The 20,039-nt window shown below is 42.7% G+C and overlaps 1 long non-coding RNA gene across 1 annotated transcript; it reads right to left on the reverse strand.

Moving 5' to 3' along the window:
* Window positions 1-4,402: 4,402 nt before the first annotated feature.
* LOC128569546 (uncharacterized) lies at window positions 4,403-7,290 on the reverse strand. The gene is made up of 3 exons (XR_008375424.1): window positions 7,199-7,290; window positions 5,356-5,408; window positions 4,403-4,621 (listed from the first exon to the last, which is right to left on the reverse strand). It is a non-coding gene; the product is annotated as an uncharacterized LOC128569546 (long non-coding RNA).
* Window positions 7,291-20,039: the final 12,749 nt, after the last annotated feature.

Consider the following 20,039-nt stretch of genomic DNA (forward strand, 5'->3'; position numbering starts at 1 on the left):
AAAAGCTGATGATACAACCTTGTACCTAGAAAATTACAAAGATGTCTAAAGGGATTTCAAGACAGATACAATATTCCAGGATATAAAAAAACAATGTACCCAAATGAGGGGCCATCATATATGCTAACAATACTCAAACTGAGAATAAAATCAAGGACACAATTTGCTTCGCAATAGCATCAAAAATAAATAAATAAATGACCTTAAAATATAATTCACAAAGGATAGGAAGAATCTCTCCAGACAGAACTATTAAACACTGAGAAAAAAATTGCAGATGATGTGAACAGAGGAAAGAACTGATGCTGTTCAAATGCAGATACTACCTGAAGTAATCTAAAGATTCAATGAAATCCCTATTATAATATGAACATCATATTTTCTATATCTTGAAAAAAATAGTTTTATGCTTCTTTTGGAATTAGGAAAACAAACAAACAAGCAAAAAAAAAAAGAAAAATGAAATGGCCATTGCAGTTCTCCCAAAGAAAAACAAATATGGAGACTCCACTTTACCAGACATTAGATTATACAACAAGTCTATAATGATGAAACAGCAAGATACTGTTGTAACATTAAAGTCATAGATCTATGGAATAGAACAGAGTCTAGACATGAAACCAGCCTTATATTTCCATATTATCTTTGATGAAACACACAAAACCATAGATTGTGGAAGTGAATTCCTATTAAATGGTGCTGGGAATGCTGGTTAGTCACATGTAAAAAAGCTGAAACAGAAGCTGTGCCTCTTACCACTCACAGTGGATAAAAGATTTAAACCTAAGACACACAACTATAAAGACACCAGATTAAAGTGTGGGAAAAGCTATTAATCTTTTCAGTTTAGGAAATGCTTTGTAAAGAATACAATTCTGGAAATCACAGCAAAACCAAAATTAAACAAATTTCACTTTGGATCAAGTGAAAAAGTTTCTGCAGACCTAAATGATATAACATAGCAAAGAGACAACTTATAGAATGGGAAAAGACATGTGCACGGTATACATTCAAGAAAGAAACAATAACCAGAACTTACAAAGAACCCAAGCAAATCAATAAGACAAGATTGAACAACTTCTTTAGAACTGTGCAAGGGACATGAACACAACCTTTATGGGAATAGTGTACTGGACTATATGCACCTGAAGAATGCTCATTGTTCCTAATCATCAAGGAAATGCAAATAAATACAATATGGAGATATCACTTATGCCCACTAAGAATGGATCATGTGATAAATTTCCAAGACATCAAATGGTGCACAGATGTCGAGAGAAAGGAACACTCAGGGACTGCTGGTGAGAGTGAAAACTACTTACAACATCTTGGGAAAGTAGTATGGAGATTCCTCCAAGCACAAAAAGTAGTCCTACCATTAGATTCTGTCATTCCACTACTTGGTATTTACACAAAAGAAACAAATAGACATTTTATCATAAAGATATTTACACTTCAATGTTTATAGCAGCACAATCTGCAATTACAAAGATGTGGAAACAACGGAAATGACCTCCAACACATAAATGTATTAATAGATTATGGTATGTGTAAACCACAGAATACAACTCATCTTTAAAAATTATGGGGTTTAGGGCGGCACCTGTAGCTCAAAGGAGTAGAGTGCCAGCCCCATATGCCAGAGGTGGTGGGTTCAAGACCAGCCCCTGCCAAAAACTGCAAAAAAAAAAAAAATTATGGGGTTTGGGTGCAGTGTTGTAGTTCAAAGGGGTAGGGCGCTGGCCTGATATGCCAGAGGTGGTGGGTTCAAACCCAGCCCTGGCCAAAAACTGTGAAAAAAAAAAATGGGGTTTCCTATCTTTTGTAAAAAGCTAGATAAAATTGGAGTCCATTATCATAAGTATCACAACAATGCAAAAACTAAAACCACATTTAATAAGCACTAAATTTGGACTAGTAAATAAGCACCTTCATGCACACATGAGAGGAAAAAATCAATTAAACTCAAGTCAGTGGGATGGGGATAGGGCATATGTAAATTTCTATGCAACAGGTACACTGCATGGGTATATTGCATACTTACTAGGTATATACACTTACAATTCAGATTTTAACCCTGTAAAAATCAACTACATAACCTAATCATATCTATCCCCATATTAATCTAACAAAGGAACCTAGTAAGGAAATAAAATCACTTTCAGGTATGTCTTGCTATCACTCTTTCAGTGAACAGAGAAGCCAAGAACACAAAACAATTATAGCTTGGACCCAGTACATCCTCCATGTTGTATTAAGCAAGACAGAGCCAAATCCTGGTTCTAAAACGTGATAACAGCACCATCACAACTCCATGGGTTCCTTAACCTACCTTCTCTTCTGATTCGCATGGTGCCTGTTCAGAGCCAGGGCCTCTTTCAGATCTAAGTTCAATGGCCAGGGATTGGCAGTGATACAGCACACTGGTAATTCTGCTTTGCCTTCAAGAGATCTGCCTCCTTTCTTAGCCAGAAAGGTCTTTCTCTTTATATGACTTCATGGAATGGAAGTAAAAGGATGCCATATGGAACCATGAAGATGCATTCCTCCCACTTTTTGAACACCTCCAAGAACAATAAGATGAATGTTTTTCCAATGAAGGCATTTGGAGATGTAGTAGTGCAGCCGAGATGAAGTGCCAGGGTGGGCTGGGCAGAACAGAGGATGGAGTAGGATGAAGAAAATAAAGATTGAGAAGCAGAAGTTCTTGGTTGTTTTGCTACTGAGAAGAGTTCCATAGCTCCATCTTGAGCAGTAACAAATACTCAAGAGAGCACAGGCCGTGCAGTCAGAAAAACAGCCCTAGAGTTTCCTTTCTGCCATTCACACCTAAAGTGTACTTGCACAAGTTACTTTAACTCTTCAAGTCTTAGTCTTCACATAGTCAAATGGAAATATTAATAACAGCTGTCTTCTCAAGATCAAAAATACTTGTGAGAATAAAAATGCTTCCAACCTCCAAAACATGTGAAAAAGTGTGAGCTACTTAACTCTACTACTGCACAGGAATGAAGCCCAATTAATGTCATACCATCCTCCATTGTACCATCCTCAAGTTCTTATTGAGGCTATATACTAAGGAATTCAACATGGGACATAGGATGTTATTCAGAATGTGAGTAGTTGCATCCAGCAAGGGATTTAGGGTTGACCTCAGGTAAGTGAGGACCACTTACACATAGAGGAGTAGAATGTCAGTGAAGTGGGAAGTGTGAGTGAAGAAAACACAGCATTAGCCCATAGTAGAGAATATTTGCAAGATGGAGCACGTGGATGATGGGTCTCTAAAAGAGAATGAGAAGAAAACAGCCTCGTGACATGAGGTCCACATTGATGAACTCTACCATCTTTAAGGCTGAGGTATCTTCACAAGCCGGTTTCCACATACTGGGATTTCACACAAGTAGTTCTCCACTTCAATGAGGCCACAGATGGGCAATGGGAAGTTGACAATGGTGAGAAAGATGCCCTGAATGAAACTAAATATGATCTCCTTTGTCTAATATGGTGCTCATTCTGTGGTTCTTGATAATGATGTAGTGTAGAGAGTATCACGTGGTAACAAAGCAGTTGTAGCCCATCTATGGGTATAGAAAACACTCAATACAATCCAGGAAATTGTGGAAAAAGAGCTTTGACACTCAGCCTGGATAAAAAACAGTGTGTCACCTTCCAATCCTACAGAAAGGAAAAACATGTCAAAATGAAATGAGTAGCACAAGAAGAAGGATGTGGTGTAGGGTGAAGCTGAGTGAGGAGATAATAGCTGGTAGGATGAGAAGCATCCTCCCAAAAGACAAATGCAGACCAAAAGCAAAACAAAGAACCTCATCTCCAGGCTGTGTGTAGGGTGCCCTGAAAAATAAATTGAGTCATCATCAAGAAATTCGTCATAGCTTTGAGACAGTACAACCTTGAAACCCAAGAGATTCAAGACACCAGTGTCTTAACCCGAATATCACATTACCATGCTTTTTCCTGAAGACTGAATGGGCTGTGTTTTAAAAAGTGATAACCCACTTTTTCAAGAGCAAAAGTCAGATCTTTATCAAAACACTAGTAGTAAAAAGTTTCTATTTCAGAATCTACCAATTACTTAACTGAAGACAGAACTGTTTTCTTTTTTTTTTTTTTTTTTTTTTTTGGCCAGGGCTAGGTTTGAACCCACCACCTCCGGCATATGGGACTGGCGCCCTACTCCTTGAGCCACAGGCGCCGCCCGACAGAACTGTTTTCTAAAGTCTTCTGTAGAAAGATCAATGTTTAAAGACATTCAAAGTCTTCTGAAGTTAGACCACTTTTATTTTGGATGTATTCTCTTTGAGCATATTTGTGTTTTAAACACTAACACATTTAATAAGTAGGCAAGGCAGATGCTACTAATCCTGAGAAGTAGGATATCAAGAGCGACCATTTTCTTTTCCATCACATCTTTCATTCATGAAGTCTTTGAAGTTACCCAAAGTTCTTGAATCACGATTTTCTATCCTGTGGCTGCATGAATGGACTGCTTCCTGGAATGAAGCTGGGAAGGCTTGTGATTGAGAAATGGTGTAGAGATGTCCACTCACTTACACTGAACATTTCACTCTACTGAGGGCCACATAGTGAGAATCTGTCTCTGAAAAAAAGGAATAGAAAAAAAAAAAAAAATCCCCTGGGCGGCGCCTGTGGCTCAGCGGGTAGGGTGCTGGTTCCATATGCCGGAGGTGGCGGGTTCAAACCCAGCCCCGGCCAAATTAAAAAAAAAAAAAAAAAAGAAAAAAAAATCCTAGTCTCTAATACAAATTGAAAACTGAACTAGATGTTGTGGTTTGTGCCTGTAACCCCCCCCTACTTGGGAGTCTGATGCAGGAGGATCACTTGAACCCGGGGGTGTGGGTCGCTGCGAGCTTGGGGGATGCCATGTGCGCAGGCTGACAGAGTGAGACTCTGTCTCAAAAAAAAAAACAAAAAAAAAAAACAAAAGGAAAGTTTGGTGAATAACACAACTTGTATTTTTTTAGTATTCTTATTTCCAATTGTTTCTACAAATAAGCTTTAAACTTTGATAAAACGTGCAACCTTGATTTTTGAGTACTATGTGATGTGAGGTACACTTTCGAATCACTTTGAACCCAACTGAGCATACACACCAGCTCTGAAAGACTTTGTGATTCCTACAAAATATAGGCCTTATAAAGTAACCTCAGGACAGGAGTCAAATTTTTCATTATTAAACAGACAATGCTGTTGCTAATGGAAAACATCAACAACAACAAAATGCACACCTACAAGAAATGTGACCTGAAACTCACCATGGACTATAATGTTCCAAGCACACACCACATGTGCAGTACAAAGCCTCACACTTACCTGCCAGTAGAAGGCTGTTCTTCCAGAACTCTGTCTAGTAATGTGTTTGATTTCTGTTTAGGAAAAAGTAAAAGAAGACCATGTGGTTTATAAGAAAGTAAATATTGACATTGAATCCAATTCAACAAGTTTTGTATTGCCCATCTTTATATACCAAGGACTCTACAATTTCATTATGCTGATAAAACTATAACATCTAAAATAGAAAAGTTTTTTTTTTTTTTTTTAAGGATAGCAAGTATGAAAGCTTGTATAGGAAGTAAGATTGTGTTGTATCTTCAGTGAATAAAGTGGTTAAATGTTGATCACAGTATTTAGGAAAAACACCATTATTATTGGTATGATGTGCCCAGCCCTATGCTGAAGGCTGAAAGTGGATTCCCTGATTAAAGTGTCATCCCAGGAGGTACTACTCTACGTAAAAGGCAGGACAGGTCCCAACTACCCTTCAAGGAAAGACCAGTACAGGGTGGACAAATAGTTAAAGAAAAGGCCCAGAGAATAGTGTTCTCATGAAAATTGAATGAACCTTGAAATCTTGTTTTGAATTTAAATGTTTACACATTTGTGGATACTTCCTTCCATATCAATTTTTTTTTTTTTTTGCTGTAATTAAAAGAGACAGTTTTCTTTCTAATTTAAATATAATCAGGCTACTCTGTTTTCAGTGATCAAAAATTTGGGATAAATGTGGTATTATTTAACTCGAGTTATCAAGATAATTATGCTCTAAATTTAACCTGATGTACTTAACACCTCTAAAATCAGTCCCTAGAGATTCACGAGTAAAAGTAACAACAGAGTCCAAAGAGCCATGAGTGGACTTTAGGCTGTATTACCAAACCCATTCTCCCTGCTCCACCCTCTCCCCCTGGCCTGGCCAGAGCTGTGACCCATTGTCTAGGAGACTAGACCAGCCCTGCATGACAGCTGCCTGTTGCTCCAATAGGAACCACAGAATACCTACTAGCTATCGCAGGGTCATTATGCCAATGCAGGATTTAAAAGAACTAATTCTTAGCTAGTAAAATAAAACCTAGCTATGCCATTTAATTACAAATCATGCATTTATAAGGGGCTGAGAATTACGCTTTCTTTGGCGTAATTCTTAGTTCACCAAATCTCCAAGCTCCCAGAGTTCTCTCCCAAATTATTGTTTTCACCCCTGTTCTGTCCTCAGTTTTGCTGTTCCCCTCATTAATCTTTTGTCTCCCATGTGAAAACTATATACACAAATTCCTTTCAGGCAACTGTAGGAATTAGACACATTAATAAAAGGTTGAAAGCAAATAGGTTAAAAGGAAAATTATCAAATTTCTCATTCAAGAGTTATTAACCTTGAATTATGTTTAGCCTAACTTACTTGCAATATTTTTTAAATTTTTTGCCATGTTGTATATTTGGTGTCTCTGTACAGAAAAAGCCCATAGGTTCCATCACTTTCCCAGAATAGTCGAATCCCTCTCAAGTTCAGTGATTCAATAACCTAGTTTATACCTTATAGTGTGAAAGCCAAATGTCAGTGGTTGCATTACCCACAACTCTTAGGAACACAACCCTCAGGAATCTAACTCCTTAGGCTGATGTGACTACACAACTGGCAAGAAGAAAGGAACTTTGGGAGACAAGGATTTGCATTGCAATATGAAGTGTAGGAGAGTCTCAATGCTGGAAGACTGGATTGAGTTTACTAGAAATGGAGGCAGTTTGGAAATACTTGATTTTACTTGTGGACACACACACACACACACCCTCCCTCCCTCAGTCTCCAAAGGGAAAAAGCACTGAAGACAAAATGTAGACTCAATACATCAAAGGATGAAGGGGCAGTACTGACTCTCACCCACAGTCAAGTCTTGGGAAGCTCAGAAACTTCCAACCCCGGGGAAGGGCTCTCACCCCTCTTCAATGGCCCTCTGGCCAACCCAAGATCCTGGAGGGAAGATTTAGGAAGGGCACTAAAATCAGGACAAGCAGAGAGCCTGTGCAACTCCCTATGTCCCTGCAGCACCTTGAGAAAGAGTTTAAGGAAGAGCCAGGTTATCCCTCTATCAGCCACTTGTTTACAGAGAGTCTGGAAGGGTTCCACTGCCATAACGAAACACAGGGCCAAATATTAGAGTGACTTATGCAGGGGGACAGGGAATTTGGTGACATGGATAGAAACACCAGTGCCAGTTCCTGAGTGAAGTGAGTGGCTCTTTTTGCAGGTACACTTGCTTGGAAACCTTCTACAGAGACCTGGACACCATGGGAGCCCTCCTGCTACCTGGTGGCTGAGTTATTCTGAAGGGAATGTACAAGTTGAATTTCTCCTGCCACTTGGTGGCTGTGTTTATCTAGGGAAAACTTATAAGTCGTTGCTCAGGTTGCCCCTCCCAACTATGATAGGGAACACATGCCACCCTAACACCCCCAACAACACCTGCACCCCTCTCTAGCCTCCAGAGTCCTAATGGACAGAGGAGCAACATGGCCAGGGATCACCACCTCTTCCCTCTCTACAGTACACCAAGGCTTACCACCCCCTGGGTGGCCCAGTTTTGTCGAAGGCAGGCCAAACCTCCATGTCCCCATGGTGACCAGGGTCACGATCCTACACCCACCCTTCCAACTCTCACCACCACCTCCCTGACCTGGAGCCATTTCTGGACACCTGCAGTGGGTGTGGGTTTTCCCCCTTAAATCATACAGAGCAGCCACCAGTGGTCCATCCTGGTTACCAAAGCCCACCACTCACCTTCATCAAAGTTTGCTGTTCCCCCATGGCACGTGCTGCTGCTCTTGACATCTCTGAGATGGCCTCACTGAGGGGTGGTTGCCCACATGTCACCTTGTAGTTCTTTTCTGGCTGTGGCATCTCAGTCCTGGCCCCGCCCAGGTTCAGTTGTCCATAGGTCACTGCTGGGATCTTGAGCTCTGGCATCTCCAAGGTATCCACACCAGTGGGAATTGGTGCACACCTCAACTTAGGAATGGCCCCCACCAGAGGCAAATCTGTGTCAGTCCCGCTCAGGGTCTGTGGCACACAGGTCACCTCAGGGATGACCCCCACTGGGGTCAACTCTGTACTGGCCTCACCCAGGGTCTGTTGTGCACTGATTACCTCTGGAACCCCCAACTGTTGTGTTTCCAAGGTGGCCACACCAGGGAGGAGTGGTGCAAAGCGCACCTCCAGGACCTCCTGCTGTGGCATCTTCAAGGTGGCCCCAACAGGTGGGAGTGGTGCACAGGTTATCTCAGAGATGGCCCCCACTGGGCTCAACTCAGTACTGGCCCCACCCAGGGTCTGTTGTGCACAGATTACCTCTGGGAACCCCAAATGTGGCATTTTCAAGGTGACCACACCAGGGGGGACTGCTGCACTGCTCGCCTCCGGGATCTCCAGCTGTGGCATCTCCAAGGTGGCCCCAACAGGTAGGAATGGTGCACAGGTTACCTCAGGGATGGCTTCCACCAGAGGCAATTCAGTGTCAGTCCTGCTCAGGGTCTGCGGCACGCAAGTCACCTTAAGAATGGCCCCCACTATGGTCATTTTTGTTCCGGCCCCACCCAGCATCTGTTGTCCACAGATCACTTCTGGGATCTCTAACTGTGGCATCTCCAAGGTGGCCACACCACTGGGGAGTGGTGCACAGCTCACTTCAGGTATGGCTTCTACCAGAGGCAACTCTGTGTCAGACCCGCTCAGGGTCTATGGCACACAGATCACCTCAGGGATGGCCCCCACTGTGGTCATTTCCATGCCAGCCCCACCCAGGGTCTGTTGAGCACAGGTCACCTCTGGGATGTCCAGCTGTGGCATCTCCAAGGTGGCCCCACCAGGGGGAAGTGGTGCATAGGTCACCTCAAGAATTGTCCCCAATGGGGTCAACTCCATGCAGGCCCCGCTCAGGGTCTGTGGCACACAAGTCACCTCCAGGATTGCCCCCTCCCGGGGCATCTCAGTGCCAGCCCCACCCAGGGTCCGTGGCACTAGGGACACCTTGGGGATCACAGGCCTTGGCATCTCCAAACTAGCTCCTCCACGGGGCAGTAGCTCATAGGTACCCACAGGGACTGAGGGCTGAGGACAGGGATGGACAAGGGAAGGACTTTCTGGACTCCCACCCCGGCCTGGGCTTCCCCCTAAGGGAGGAACCAGGCTGCGGATCTTGCTGTTCATGGAGCCTGCAGGGTCTTTTCCTGAAGAAATAAAACTCTCTGGAAGTCTCGAAACTCTCCCCAGGATCACAGTGAGTCAAGAAGTAGCGGGAGGGTCTCAGAAACTGTGTCATGGCCAGTAGTGGCGGGAGCGAGAGTGCGGGAAAATCTCCAACTGACGTGGTGCGCGGGCTGGGAGCAGACCGGTCAACCTCCGTTGGGGCTGTAGGCCCGCAGGTGCAGGAGCTTGAGACCCCAGGAAGGAGGGCTCCGGACGGAGGACGCCGGAAGGATGGCGCGGAACAAAGGATGTGGGGAAGGATGGCAGAGGACTGACAGCGCGAGATGGAGGATGCAGAAAGAATGGGGCGAGAGGGAGGACACAGGAAGGATTTCGCAGGATGGAGGACAAGGGAAGGATGTTCCTGGAGGGAGGACGTGGGACGGTTGTCATGGGAGGGAGGATGCGAGATGGAGAATGGGGGAACCACGCGGGAAGGAAGGCGCGAGACTGAGGACTCAGGGACCATGGCAGGGGATATAGGAAACGGTTATGATGGCTTGGGAGAACGCGGGAAGGACAAACAAGCCAGGAGGATGGAGCAGGACCAACAGCGCGAGATGGAATATGCGGAATGTATGCACTGAAGGGGGTCGCGGGAAGGATGGCTTGGGACTGAGGACGCGGGATGGAGGATGCAGGACGGAGGGCATGGGAAGGATGTTTCTGGAGGGAGGACGCCGGAAAGATGCTGCTGGATGGAGGATGTGGGAAGGTTGGCGTGGGAGGGAGGATGCGGGAAGGACCAGTGGGAAAGAAGGCGTGAGGCTGAGGACTCAGGAAGGATGGCACGGGATGTAGGATGCCCTTACGATGGTGCGTGGTGCGTGAGGGAGGACGCGGGAAGCGCGAGATGGAACATGTGGAAAGTATGGCACTGAAGGAAGGACGCGGAACGATGGCATGTGATGGAGGGCGCGGAATGGAGGTCTCGAGAAACATGGCTCTGCACTGACAGTGAGGAACAGAGGGCCCAGGAAAGAGACTAGGGGAAGGATGGGGAGGGAAGGAAGGCGCTGGCAGCAGCTCCAGGGCCTCCTCATCTCTTGGAACCTGTCCACACTCCCAGAGGCTCGAGTCACAGAAGACCAGCCCTGATGGCCCTTGGAGCCTCTTCCTTTAGGACCTTCCATCTCCTCCAGCCAGGGAGGGACCTTCACTGTCATGTACACAACTGGCAAGAGAGAAAAGGGTACTGGTAAGGTCTGGCTGAGGCTCTCAGGCCAAGACACAGCTCCAGTGAAATCGGCCTCTTCCGGGACAGGCACCAGCCTGGAGGCAACAGAGCTGTGACCGCCTTTCAACGCTCTGGCCTGTACCCCTGCAGCCCTCCTCCCTTCTCACACTCCTGCCTTGCTAGTTATGATGCTGGCTGAATTCCAGACCCTTTCCAGGCAGCCACAGCTGTGGAAGGTGGTTTTGGGACATGTGCTTGAGAAGCGGGGTGGCAACCTCAGTCTGAGCCCAGAAGCTTAGGTTCTAGTGTGGAATGGAGGGGGCAGTGGATAAGCAGAAGCTGAAACTGTGCAGCACTGCGAAGACTCTGGGGCTGGCCTTGGTTTCCACATCTGCCTTGGGAAGGCAGCCTCCAGGCCCTGTGGTTCTCAGAGGGTGGGTGCAGTCCCTGAGCTGGAGCTCAGAGGAACAGAGCAGGCTCTCGGTTGGAGACCATCCCTCCTCCTACACCCCATGGTCAGAGGCAGGAAATGAGATGAAGCTTCCCCTTTCCATAAAAGGTAGAAAGCTCCCTGATACTAGGGCTGTGCAAGCTTTGTGTCTGTGAGCTGGAGCAGCATGGATTGCTAGCCACCCCCTCTCTACTGTGGGGAGGAGGAGGCCCAACCCTGACCTGGCTGCACAGTGTCCTTAGATCCCACCCACCCTCTCTGAGAGCAAGGGTGGGTGGGAAATGCCTGGCTCAGGTGTTCTTCTACATCCTGCTGATATCAGAATCCACTTCCCGCATGGCCACCCAGGGCCTGACAATGTCAGCTAGGACACCTTCACCTTCTGTCTGTGCTCTCTCTTCCAGGTCTTGCAGAGTGTGGTCATCTCCACACCCTAGTCATGTACCCAGGCCATGCCATTTACTTTTTGGCCCCTTCTTTCAAGCAGCAGCAACAGCGTGCAGCTATGTCCACAGCTGCATTCAAGTCCCTAAGCCATGGGCACACTTGCCACCAGTGGTTGGGGATGGCCATGGCCAGCATCCTGGGCAAGGAGGAGGCAGAAAACCAGGGCACAGCAGAGTGACAGCATGAATGAGTAGAAGGGGGAACACCCAGAGGCCTGGAAGGGATTTCAAGGCAGCTGGGCCCAGCCAGCCCAGGCCACAGGACTGCTGGAGGCATATCCTGGAGAGCCATACCCAGCTGAGAGGAGCCACATGAAGATGCCAGCCCTACCTGAAGGTCACCATATTACTGCTTGTTGCAGCCCAAGGCAAAATGGAGTTCCTCCTGATCATGGACTTTATAGTGACACTTACTCCAATTAAGCCTAGACTATGTTTTTTCTTTTTTTTTTTACTGATAATTTGTGAACTCTATCTTTATTACATCTTTTTTTTTTTAATTGCCCTGTTTTGTTCAAAGTAAATAAACAATGATGTAGTTGAGTAACTTAACTTATCTTGAGTATTGTGGTATGAATAGCATTTTAGTCATTCAACACTAATGAAGTACAAATAACATTTTGTATTTATGAATGACAAAAAATCAAAATAAATATGTAAAGTTCATTCCGTATACAAGAATTTTAGATCATATATCCAGAGAGAACATTAAAATAAAAGCTTTAACACCGTTCATGAAATAATGGATTTAGGCAATGATCATGGAATATTTAAACAGGTTAAAGCTGGATGGAGAAACTAAAACTAATTCATGAATCATGTTGAATCAATTGATCAATCTTGCCCAGGTGGGACAATCATATGTATTATATAATCTCTTAAAAAGATGCTTTAAGATGTGCATACCCCTTTCCTGTGTGAGGTAGAGAAACAATGAAAAGAACAGGTAAATCCAAATCCTAGAACAATGTGGAAAATATCACAAGACACATTTTCTTCAACAAATAATCAACATAAAAATAAATGGAAGAGAACTAGTATAAACTGTTATAAACACATAAGACATACTAGCCAAATGCAAGTGTGTGGATGTCATTTGAATTCAGCTTTGAACAAATAAAGTATACATAAAAAATAAATCATGGAAGAAGTATTTGATGATATTAAGCAAACATTGTTAATTTGGCAAGTATAATGATGTCACTCTAGTTGTATTAAAGGCTTTATTTATTATAAATGTACACTGAGTTATTTGTGGGTGGAATGACATATGGTGGTTGTAAGGAGTGGAATAAAGGAAACCCAAGTGGCAAAAGTTGATGGAAATTTAGTATACTGTTATCACTCAGTTGTATGTGATTGAAAATTTTTATATTCAAATATTAACATACTAAACTATTTCTTTGAACACACAGAAGACATTTCCATCAAACTGATACGTTAGAAAATACCATGAAGGAAAGATAATATGTTGAATGGCAAATCTGGATTCTAATTGGCAATCATTGTTAAAGGTTCAATCCCACAAGATGAGTTTTAACAAAAATAAATGCCATAGCAAATGTTCAGAATAAAAGAAAGCTTACTTCCTTGCAATATATGAGAGAGAACTCACAATGCTGATATGAAAATAATTTCACAGCATCTATGTGAAGACATCTTTCAAATGGTGGATGCAAACAACTCATTTTTTTTTGTTCTCATTTCATAATAAAAGGTTAGGGTTGCTTAGTTCTACAATTTTTGTTATAAAATTAAACAGGCTTGTAAATTCTATTTTTATGCTTACCTGTGATGAAACAGAATATATAGGGCAAGGTTTGTGTGTTGTCTTAACATGCAAGTCACTATTGCTCATCAATACTAGCTGTAGTATACTTTGACAATCATGGTGGGTACTGAGGTAGGTAGAAGGCTCTGCTGTACAGTGGCTGGCTGTGTTATTCTTATTTTTATTTTCTATCTGTTTTTTTTTTTTTTGCAGTTTTGGCCGGGGCTATGCTTGAACCCACCACACCTGGTTTATGGAGTGGGTGCCCTACTCCTTGAACCACAGGTCCCACCCCAGCTGTGTTCATATATATATATATATATATATATATTTTTTTTTATCATAGCTGTGTACATTAATGCAATAGTGGGGTACAATCTGCTGGTTTTGTATACAAATTGAAATGTTTTCATCAAACTTGATAACATAGCCTTCACAGCATTTTCTTAGTTATTGTGTTAAGACATTTATATTTCACACCTAGTAAATTTCACACGTACCCTTGTAAGAAGCACTGTAAGTGTGGTCCCACCAATTACTCTCCCTTCCCCCTTCCTCCCCCCTCCCCTCCCCTCTCTCTCCCCTTTCCCCTTCTTCCTGGGCTATAATTTGGTTATAGCTTTCATAAGAAAGCTATAAATAGGTTTCATAGAATACTTTGAGTACATCGTTACTTTGATACAATGAATATATTGGACACTTTTGCTTTCATTCTTGAGATACTTGCTAAGAAGAATATATTCCAGCTCCACGCATGTAAACATGTAAGAGGTAAAGTCTACATCCTTCTTTAAGGCTACCTAATATTCCATGGTGTACATATACCACAATTTATTGATCCATTCATGGGTCCATGCGTACTTGGGTTTCTTTTATGACTTAGCAATTATGAATTGGGCTCAATAAACTTTCTGATATGTAGATCTTTTTTATAATGTGATTTTTGGTCTTCTGGATATACACCTAGTAGAGGATGATAAAATCGAATGGCAAGTCTATTTTTAGATCTCTAAGTGTTCTCCAAACATCTTTCCAAAAGGTTCCTATCAGTTCGCATTCCCACCAGCAGTGTAAAAGTATTCCCTTTTATCCACATCCATGCCAGCATCTCTGGTTTCCGGATTTTGTGATGGGGGCTAATCTTACTAGAGTTAGATGATATCTCAAAGTAGTTTTGGTATTTCTCTGATGATAATGAATGATGAGCATTTTTTCATGTCTGTAGCCCCTGCACCTGTCTTCTTCAGAGAAGTTTCTCTTCAAGTCCCAGGCCCACCCTGGGATGGGATCATTTGTTCTTTTCTTGCTAATACGTTTGAGTTCTCTGTGGATTCTGGTTATTAAACCTTTGTTGGAGACATAACCTGCAAATATCTTCTTCCATTCTGAGGGCTGTCTGCTTTCTTTACTTACTGTGTTCTTGGCTGTGCAGAAGCTTTTTATTTTGATCAGGTCCTAGTAGAGTATTTTTTATGCCACTTCAAATGCCCTGGGGTCCTCCTCATAAAATATTCGCCCAGGCCGATTTCTTCAATACTTTTCCCTGTACTTTCCTCTAGTATTTTTATAGTTTCATGTCATAAGTTTAAATCTTTAATCCAGTGAGAGTCTATCTTAATTAATGGTGAGATGTGTGGGTCCCATTTCAGTCTTCTACATGTCACCAGCCAGTTCACCCATCACCGTTTGTTAAATAGGGAATCTTTTCCCCAATGAGTGTTTTTAATTGGCTTGTCAAAGATGAAACAACAGTAAATAGCCAGTTTTATCTCTTGGTTCTCTATTCTGTTCCATACATCTACCTCTCTGTTTTTGTGCCAGTACCATGCTGTTTTGATCACTATCGATTTATAGTATACTCTGAGTTCTGGTAGCATAATTCCTCTTGTTTTGTTTTTATTTCTGAGTAATGTCTTGGCTATTACAGGTTTTCTTCTGATTGCATAATAAAACGAAGTATTATTTTTTTAGATCTTTAATGTATGATAGTGGAGCTTTAATAGGGATTGCATTAAAATTGTACATTGTTTTGGGTGGTATGGACATTTTAACAATGTTGATTCTTCCCAGCCATGAGCATGTATGTTTTTCCATTTGTTAGCATCTTCAGTTATTTCTTTTCTTAGAGTTTATAGAGATATTTCATGTCCTTTGGTAGGTACACTCCAAAATATTTCTTTTTGCTTATTATTTTTTTTTTTTTGTAGAGACAGAGTCTCACTTTATGGCCCTCGGTAGAGTGACGTGGCCTCACACAGCTCACAGCAACCTCCAACTCCTGGGCTTAAGCGATTCTCTTGCCTCAGCCTCCCGAGCAGCTGGGACTACAGGCACCCGCCACAACGCCCGGCTATTTTTTTGTTGCAGTTTGGCCAGGGCCGGGTTAGAACCCGCCACCCTCGGTATATGGGGCTGGCGCCTTACTGACTGAGCCACAGGCGCCGCCCTCCAAAATATTTCATCTGCTTTGACAGTACTATGAATGGAATAGAGTCCTTGACTGTTTTTTCAACTTGACTATTGCTGGTATATATAAAGGCCACAGATTTATGATTGCTGATTTTTAAACATGAGTTGCTGCTGTATTCCTTGATTACTTCTAAAAGCTCTGTAGTAGAATCCTTGGTGTTTTCCACATATGCAATCATGTCATCTGCAAAAAGTGAAAATTTGATCTCTTCTGCCCCTATATGGATACCCTTGATTACCTTTTCTTCTCTAATTGTGATGACTAAGACTTCCATTACAATGTTAAAAAGCAGTGGAGACAATGGGAAACCTTACCTGGTTCCTGATCTGAGTAAAAATGGTTTAAATTTAACTCCATTCAATATGATACTGACTGTGGGTTTGCTGTAGATGACATGTATCACTTTAAGAAAAGTCACTTCTATACCAATTTTATTAAGTGTTCTGACCATGAAAGGATGCTGGATATTATGAAAAGATTTTTCTGCATTAATTAGAGAATCATATGGTCTTTGGGTTTTAATTTGTTTATGTGATGAATTATATTTATAGATTTACGTATATTGAACCAGCCTTGAGACCCTGGGATAAAACCCACTTGGTCATGTTGTATAATTTGTTTGATGTGTTGCTGGATTCTGTTTGTTAGGACCTTGTTTAGCATTTTCACATCAATATTCTTTAGTGATATAGGTCTATAATTTTCTTTTATTGTTAGGTTTTTTTCCTGGTATGGGGATCAAGGTGATGTTTGCTTCATAGAATGTGTTGGGTAGTATTCCTTCTTTTTCTACATTTTGGAAAAGTTTTAGTAATATAATTACTAATTCCTCTTTAAAGATTTGCTGGAATTCTGATGTGAAGCCATTTGGTCCTGGGATTTTCTTTTTAGGGAGACTTTGTATAGTTGATGTTACTTCAGAACTTGATATAGGCCTGTTCAACATTTCCACTTGATTCTGGCTAAGTCTTGGAAGGTAGCATGCTCCCAAGTATTGGTCAATTTCCTTTGGATTTTAATAATTCTAAGAATAAAGTTTCTTGTAATATTCATTAAGGATTTTTTGAATTTCTGAGGATTAAAGGTTTCTCTATTTTAATGATGTTTTCAAAAAACCAACTTTTTGATTTATCAATCTGTTGTATAATTCTTTTGTTTTCAATTTCATTTAATTCTGCTCTCATTTTGGTTATTTCCTTTCTTGTACTGCATTTGGGTTTGACCTGTGCAGTGAGCCAGAAGTGTGAGCAGGAGAGGAGCCCAGGCCACGGTATAGACGGGCCAAGGCTGAGCTGTGCAGGACTCTTCCACACAGAGTCAGCCCCACACTCTCATTATAACTCCTAACACCTGTGCGTGGGGTTGGGGGGCAGGGTTTTCATGCAGATGACCACCTGGAGGGGCACTCGGGAACTTGGCCAGGAGAGTTACTGAGTTTTTGCCCATCTGTGACCTCCTGTTAATGGGACCGGGGCCAGCAAGACTGTTTCCCAGCCTATCTTCCCGCTCTCCCGGAGCCTCGCCCACAGCGCCCTCTAGTGTCCGAAGTGAGAGCATCATTGACTCGGACGCCCTGTTGCGGGCTTCACCTTCTGGCTCTGTCCTTGCCACTGAAGGAGGTTTTACTTCTGTCACTAGGTCACATTGGTGCCTGAGAGATGTCAGAAGGGAAGTCATCAGAAGGAATTGGGGAGGTGGAGAATGAGTGCGCCCCGACCTCCCTTTCTTTCTTACTCTGTTGAGTGGAGGAGCTGGGATCTCAGGCTCTGCTGGCCTCCTACCTTCTCATCCCAGAAACGCACCTGGTAATGAGCACGCCCAGCAACATGGCAGCTGATTGTCCCAAAGTCAGGGAGTTGGTCTCTACAAGGCCCAAAACCACTGCAGAATGCACTGTTGAATGGAGTGATCTTTATTGCTCTAGAACTCCAGGGGCCACGTTCTGGATTTTCTACTGATGTTTGCCAAATTCTCCACATCAGAGTTTTGTTTGTTTTTATATCCTCATGACAGTCACCTCTGCTAGTGCAGCCCTAATGAGCGGCACGATGTCCCTGACAGAGCATGAGGTGTGTGCACGGAGCTCTCATGGGAATGAAGGTTGTCAGAGAGTGAGGAAGAGAGGAGCCCAGGACACGGTGGAGACACTGCAGTGCTGGGTCCCTCAGGCCCTCAGCTGAGCCCGGGCCCCCAAACCTCCTAACCCCTCAGTACAGGCCTGGGCAGGGCATCACCCTCCCTGAAAATCCACTCTCTGCCGAGGCTGGTGTTGACAAGGGCGGGCTCAGGGTTGGAGTCAGTCCTGCTGGTTCACAGAGTTCATCCTCTGCCCTTGTCCAGATGCTGACTCACCCTCAGGACTCAGGCTGCTGCCCTTCTGGGGTCCTGCAGTGGGACACAATCACTATGTCACTTTACCATGGAGCTTGTCCGAGGCATCTGTTTTGACTTGCATCTGGCACAGAGGAGAGAGACAGTGAAGACAGGAGATGCAGAGGGGAGCCACAGTGAGATAATCTAATTTATATCTTGAAATTATTTCTTTCCACTGGGCAGGAAAGTGAAAGCAGTCAAAGTAGACATAGGAAAAAAGAAACCAGTTACAGGAAGAGATGCTGGTGGCCTACCCTAAAGTTGGCAACCAGGATGGAAGAAAGAGAGGAGCTTTACACACCTCATTTCTCACATGTGGATAATACTGTATAGACTGTTTGGAAATTAAATAATATCTTCTTCACTATAGTTCTCAGACCTCAGTCTGTGAGGACCTGAAGCTTGTTTTGGATGGTTTTGAAACCCAGGGTGAAGATTTAAAATGTAATTTCAAAGAAGTTACAACATTTTGTGAAGGATTTAAGAGAGTATAGGCATTATTGCCATATTTTTAGCTTTTGTGATAAGTATAATGTGCTTCCAGCTAGTAGCATTAATACTAGAATAAAAATACAAAAGTAGAGGGCGGCACCAGTTGCTCAAATGAGTAGGGTGCTGATCCCATATTCCAGTGGTGGCAGGTTCAAACCCAGCCCCAACCAAAAACTGCAAACAGACAAACAAAACAATAATAATAATACAAAAGTGAAAAAAAAAAAAAAAAACAGATAATAGAATGTAAACCAGCCTCCAAAAGTGAATACATAGATTTTTCCACAAAACCTGCAAATTGCAGTACCTTATACATAGTAGATGACTATTTTTTAGTGAACAAAGATAGGTATACTCTCTGAGGAGCTTAGACATGTTAATAGGTAAAATAGATACATACAATGTTAGTATTTATTAAGATCTTATAATATTCTAGGATCTTTAATTTATTAAAAACTATGCGATGTACCACTAAAACTTCTAAGGAGACTGAAGAATGACAAGCTATCTACCAAAGAAATTGTAATGTGCAATAATTACTATAATCAAGGGATTAATAAATTATTATCTATGAGAGCACAAAGAAGAGAATTATGAATTTTGACTGGGAAATGACAGGAAGTTGGAGATCTGAGAATTTAAAGATGACATGAGATTTTCAATAAAGAAGAAAATTTTAAGTAATTTTTGGTTTAATTTCTGCCTTTTTTTTTGAAACAGAGTCTCACTTTGTCACCCTTGATAGAGTGTCGTGGCATCATAGCTCACAGCAACCTCAAACTCTTCGGCTCAAGTGATCCTCTTGCCTCAGCCTCCTGAATAGCTGGGACTAAGCGCCCACCACAATGCCCGGCTATTTCTAGAGACAGGTTTTCGCTCTTGCTTGGGGTGGTGGCAAACCCATGAGCTCAGGAAATCCACCCACCTTGGCTTCCCAGAGTGCTAGAATTATAGGCATGAGCCACCACTAAGCCTGGCCTGAATTTTCTGCCTTTTACTTTGTACATACCTGGAATTCACCCGAGTTGCACAACACGTGAAATAGGCAGAATTAAGTCAGCACTTAACTGAACACGGTAGTGAATGAGTAGAAAATAAATGAATAAGTAAATAAATGTACAAAATAATCAATAAATCAACTGTGGTGAATATACTTTAGTTGCAATAAACTGTGGATGGAGCAGTGGAATACAGCACAGAAGGTAAGAATGTGAGGTCAGGTAATTAGGCTCATGAATTCATCCTAGAAAAAGTACTACATACCTCCCTGCTAAATATCACTGTGGTCACCTTCAAAATA

Source organism: Nycticebus coucang, chromosome 18 (assembly GCF_027406575.1).
Source record: "Nycticebus coucang isolate mNycCou1 chromosome 18, mNycCou1.pri, whole genome shotgun sequence".
In the NCBI taxonomy this organism is placed as follows: Eukaryota; Metazoa; Chordata; class Mammalia; order Primates; family Lorisidae; genus Nycticebus; species Nycticebus coucang.